The following is a 6,356-nucleotide window of genomic DNA, read 5'->3' as shown; positions in this document are numbered from 1 at the left end:
ACCGTATGTCACATGGCAGAGAATAACCACACTCTAATCCAGTGGTTCTCAACCTTCCTAATGCCGCGACCCTTTAATACAGTTCCTCATGTTGTGGTGACCCCCAATCTCATTGTTACAAATTGAACATAATTAAAGCATAGTGATTAATCACAAAAACAATATGTAATTATATATGTGTTTTCTGATGGTCTTAGGCAACCCCTGGTAAAGGGTTCTTCGACCCCCCAAAGGAGTTGCAACCCACAGGTTGAGAACCGCTGCTCTAATCCCTTTCACAAGGATACCCCCATCCCACATCTCATCTAACCCTATTTACCTCTCAAAGGCTCACCTCCTAAAACCATCACATGGTAGGGGGAAGGGAGAGTTTTAACATATGAATTTTGGAGGGACACAAGGATTCAGCCCATTGCAGTCTCGGATCTCTTCTCTTACCAATCTTTGTTGAATTTTGTTATCGGTGTTATACTGACCACATAAAATAACTTGGCAAGCATTCCTTTCTCTAGTTTCTGAAAGTTTATGTCTGATTGGTATTATTTCTTATTTTTCACTTGATAGAATTTACCAATGTAACCATCCAAACTGCTTTGAGTTTTCTTTGTGGAGAGGGTTTTTTTATTGTTACAACTCAAGTTATTCAACGGTTATATGGCTATTCCAATATTTTACTTCTTCTTGAGTCACTTCTGGTAAGCTGTGTTTTTCAAGAAATTTATTTGCTTCATCTAGTTGCCAAATTTATTGGCACAATTTGTTCCTAAAATCCTTTTCTTTTCCTATTAAAATTGGTAGGATATGTGATGGTATTCCTTATTTTATTTGTAATATTGGTAATTTATTTATCTTTTTATATCTTGATTTGTTGCATTGGTCTTATCAATTTTATTAATCTTTCAAATAATGAATTTTGAGCTTTGTTAATGTTTTGTTTCTAAATAATGAACTTCTATACTGACTCTAATATTTTTTCTTATTATTGTGGGTTAAATTTACTCTCTTTCTGTAGTTCTTAAAGTGAAAATTACATCAAAAATTTTAACCTTCCTTCTCTTTTATTACAGTATTTAAAGCTATAAATATCCCTCTGAGTGCTGCCATTACTTTATCCCATAAATTTTGATATGTTGTATTTTTATTATCATTCAACTAAAAATATTTTCTTATTATCTTGTGGTTTATCTTTAAGCCATGGTTTACTTAGGTATGTTATTTAATTTCCAAATGTTTAGAATTTTTCCAACTACTTGAGTTACTGGTTTCCAATTTGACTCTATGGTCATAGAATACACTCTGTAATACTTAATTAAAATTTCTTTGATGACCCAGTATATGTCTACTTTAATAAACATCCCATATGCACTTGAAAAGAATATTTATTCCACGGCTATTGGGTACAATGTTTTGCAAATGTCAATTAGCTCAAGCTGGTTGATCCTGTGCTCAGATCTTCCATATCCAAGCTAATTTTTATTTACTTGTTCTATGAATTATTGAAAGAGTGATGTTAAGCTCCCCCACTATTTTTTCCATTGGTTCTGTCAGTTTTTACTTCATGGATTTTGAAGCTTTCCTATTATATGCATATATACTTATAATTATGTTTTCCTAATGAATTGATCTTTTGTGATTGTAAATGTCCCTCTATATCTCTTCTAAAATACTTTGTCATAAAGTCTACTTTTTGGTAGTCTACTTTGTGGAATAATATAGCCACACTATCTATCTTATGCCAGTTCCCTGGTATAACACTTTCCATTCCTCTATGTTCAAATTTATGCATAACTTTACATTTAAAGAATATCTCTAATAGATTCGCATAACTATATCTTGCATTTTTATCTAATCTCAAAATCCCTGACCTTTAACTAGAACATTTTACATTTAATATCATTTATATTACATTTATATTTAATACTAGAGTCCTAGTGCATGAAAATTCATGCACTCAGGGGGGTCCTTCAGCCCGGCCTGCATCCTCTTGCAGTCCGGGAGCCCTCAGGGGATGTCCAACTGATGGCTTAGGCCCTCTGGCCTCCCTCTGCAGGAGCAACCAGCAGGCCAATCAGGGGGCGGCGCCGGCTGGCTCCGCTCCCCCAACCCTCTGCTGCCACTGGTCGCTGCTGCTCCCCCCCACCTCGCCATCCTCTCCCTCTGCCCACTGGCACATGCCTTGGCTGGCCTGGAGCCATCTGCTCACTGGCCCCACCCCCTGCCATTTGGTCAATTTGCATGTTACGCTGTTATCATATAGGATAATTATTGCTATGCTGTGTTTAAGTGTACCACTTTGTTAATTATTTTCCATTTATTTCTTCTGCTTTTTCATTCTGTTGTACCTTTCATTAGTATTTTGTTTCTATTGTTCCTATTTGTTTCTTATCTCTTCTTAAAAATTAATTTTTAGTGTTCTTCCAGGACTAACAATGCATTCTTAACTTATCAGTCTATTCAGAATCAAAATTATCACTTCCCACTTGTACTACTTCCCACTTGTTACTTTATATGTGACACAGTTCCCTTTACACTTCATACTTTACACTCCACAGAGCTAATCGCCTTACACTAGTATAATTACGTTTCCCATCACCCCCAACTTTTGTGGTTTTTTGGTTACACATTTACATCTACATATATTATGAAGTACACCTTACAATGCTATTATTTCATTGTGTTTTTAAGTCAGTTGTCTTAAGGAAACTATGAAGTGATAAAAATAATATTTTATACCACCCACTTATTTGCCTTTCCTGGAATTTTTTTCTTTCTGTGGATTTGTGTTTCCATCTGGTATCATTCCTCCATCAATCTGAAAACTGCCTTTAGCATTTTTTGTTTTGCAGACCTGCTGGACCCAATCCTCTTGGCTTCCATTTATCTGAAAATGTTTTTATTTCACTCAGTTTTTAAGGGGTATTGCCTCTGATGTAGAATTCTAAGCATTTCCCCCATCAGCACTTTAAAGACATTTCTGTTGTCTTCTGACATCCACTGTTTCTGATGGGAACTCAGCAAATGTTCACATTGTTCATGTTTATATTATGTCTTTTTCCTCACTCTGGCAGCTTTCAGGTTGTTCTTCTTTTTAGTTTTCAGCAGTCTAATTTTCTTGGGTTTGTAAGTCAAACCGTTTTTTTATCAAATTTGAAGAAATTTGGGGTTCTTTAATTATGTTGTTTTCCCTACCCATTCTCACTTTCCTCTCTTTCTAGGACTCCTATAACACATACAGGGGTGGGCAAACGTAGGTTTACAATGGAAACACAAATAAATAATACAATAAACTGTTTCACATACTCAAACTGTAAACCGACATTTGCCCACCATGAACATTAGAGGAGTCGATATACCCATGTGTCTCTGCAGTTCTGTTCCTTTATCTTTCCTTTACCATCTCCCGTCTGCTGTGAAGCCTCTGCACTGAGTTTTTCACTTGGGTTACAGTACTTTTCTATTTTAGATTTTCTGTTTGAGTTTTTTTTTTTGTATTGAATTTATTGGGGTGATATTGGTTAATAAAATTATATAGGTTTCAGGTGTACAGTTCTACAACACATCATCTGTATATTGTATTGTGTGTTCACCACCCTAAATCAAGTCTCCTTCTGTCACCATTTATCCCCCCTCTACCTTCTTCTACCTCCCCACTCTCCTTTCCCTCTGGTAATCACCATGTTTTTGTCTATGTCTGTGAGCTGTGTTTGTTTGTTTGGTTGGTTGGTTGGTTGGCTGGTTGGTTGGTTGGTTGGTTGGGTTTGGTCTTTGCTTAGTCACCTTTTTCACCTGGCCCTGCAATGCCCCTTCCCTCTGACAGATGTCAGTCTCTTCTTTTTTATGTTTTTTATTTATCTCCTGAGATTCCTCATCTGTGGACATCAGACTACATTTTCCTTTAATTTTATGAATTCATCTTATCCTTTAGCTGCTTTAAAGTCTCCTAACTCCAACATTTGAGTCACATCACATTGTGTTTCTGTTTTCTACTTTTTTGATTGACTGTGGATCCTATTTTCCTACATCTTTGCACGTCTGGTCATTTCTTTACTGTGTACTGGATACTCTTAGTGATACATTAGCGAGACTCCAAAGCTGTTGCCTTCCCTCTGAAGAGTATTGATTCTAGTTCAGTTAGTGGCTAATAACCTCTCAACGTGTAGGTTTGTTTTTATGCTTTGTTATGGGGAATATGGAGAAACCTGAGATGTTTCCCAAGCACTGCTAATGGACAGGACTCCACCCCTAAAATCCATCGTCCCTGCAGATCTTGTCAGGACTCGGTTCTGGCTTTGTTCAGCTGGGTGCAGGGCAGTGGTCTTCAATTGGAGGTGATTTTTTCCCTAGGTGACATGTGGCAATTCCTGAGGACATTGCAGATTGTCACAACAGGAGATCTAGGGGGAGCTACTGGCATTTAGTGGGTACAGGCCCAAGATGCTGCTAAATATCCTGCAACATGAAAAAAGCTCTACATAAGAATTATCTGGACTAAAATATCAATAATTCCAAAACTTAAAAACTCTGGTCTAACTTAGGCCTTACTAGGGTATGGTCCACTCTGCCTGGAATGGACCACCTATGGCTTCCATCACTACTTGAATTCTAATCTCTCTGGTGAGCACTTCTGTGGTGAGTCTAAAATAGTTGTGTTCTAAGGATGCTGGGTTTTGATGGGCGGATTTTTAGTTCCTATTACTTTTCTCAGTGTCAACCTTTACTTTCTTTCATGCATTGAACTTACTAATTGTGGCATCTCTGAAAGTATATCATCATATTTTGATTATGATGTATAGTTGATGATGTTATGGTTGACTTTGTTGAATATCAGATTCTTAAATTCAAAAGATAGCTTAATCTGATGACACAAAAAGTTATACATACAGAAAAAATGTATGAAAAAATCACCTGTCTGATTAGGAATTAACTAGTTCGTATGGATGTGAATATTGCTGTTGGCACAGAAACCTGACCCTTTACATTACATTTCATTAACATCTTTTATTTGCACCCATACCATTGGTTTCTCCTAATAGCGGAATTTAATGACAACATACTGTAATCATAGAGCCAGTGTACAAATATTGAATAAAGTGAAAGGTTGAAGACAGAAACTTCTAACCTTCCCAAAGGAGTTTCATCATCAAGGCCCTATGACTGAGATGCACAACCCTCCTTGAGTCAGGGCACATCAAGGCCCATCATCAGCATGTTTTGTCGGAAGCTCCACATGGCCTTGGCATCTTGTACCTCAGCACCTGCTCTGCCCCATCCGCACCTTCGGAACCACATGCTCTGCCCCATCCGCACCTTCCTCCCGCCTAAGTCAAAACCCAGGGCTCAACTCAGAAGCAAGAAATACAGGGAATTGCTTTTATCATGCACTCGCTGCCTTTCTAATCTTCCACAAAGCGAGTTCTCTTTCTCTCCCTGTCTCTTCATTTGCATTATGCAATACACAATTAAAACTATTATCCTCACTCTAGAAATTATACTCCCTCACTTGGCTTCAAATCTACTACCTTACCTAGTAAAACACACGTATTCTGGGGAATTGGACAATCAAGACATTCTGATTTGAATGGTGGAGAGAATAAAAATGGGCCAAATATTTGGCATGAACAATGTAAAGGTGATGTCCAAATGCCAAATTATTTGTTGCATTCATTTAATTTTTGTGTCTTTACCATGGTGCCCTTTTCGTTTCCGAAAAGACTGCAGAGTTGTATATGCACGTGAATTTCCCTGGGTATTCAAAATTGCTCCTTTTTCTGTTTGTGTTTGCCTACTTAGGGAAAATAAGGTCAATTTAATTTTCATTTCATTTGCTTTGCTCAATATAAAACAAAAACAGTACTCAGTTTCTACTTGATGATTAGAATAATAGCTAAGCTTACCAAGGCCAAAATATGGATGGTAACTTGAATATTTATCATCTACAAGCCAATAGAAGAAAGAGAATTAGCTATATCAAAATAGACATAAATATCATAAGTAGAGTCACATTTGAAACCCAGTAAATATGTAACAAAACTGTTTTGAAAAAAAAAATACTTTCTAGTTTTTTATCATTTTCATGCTACTCTCTGTGAGGTGGCTGGCTACAAAAGAGATCCTTTAATGATCAGGATCAATATGCAATTCTTGAAGCTGCAATTCATTTTAACCATAAAATTGTGTGTATGTAAGTAAACCATGGGTCGGTAATTTTTGTTTTAAGGAGAATGTGGCTTTCTATTGCTAAATATCTTGAATACCTAACTTCTGCTTGTTTTACTGTTTCCCACATTATGCTTTGATTTTAAATGAAACAAACACATCTGTTTTCTCAAAAAGATTACAAAATTAGTACTTGCAGG

This window comes from Myotis davidii, unplaced genomic scaffold (genome assembly GCF_000327345.1).
Source record: "Myotis davidii unplaced genomic scaffold, ASM32734v1 scaffold200, whole genome shotgun sequence".
Classification (NCBI taxonomy): Eukaryota; Metazoa; Chordata; class Mammalia; order Chiroptera; family Vespertilionidae; genus Myotis; species Myotis davidii.
The sequence above is the reverse complement of the archived record's forward strand: the minus strand, read 5'-3'. Positions refer to the sequence as shown.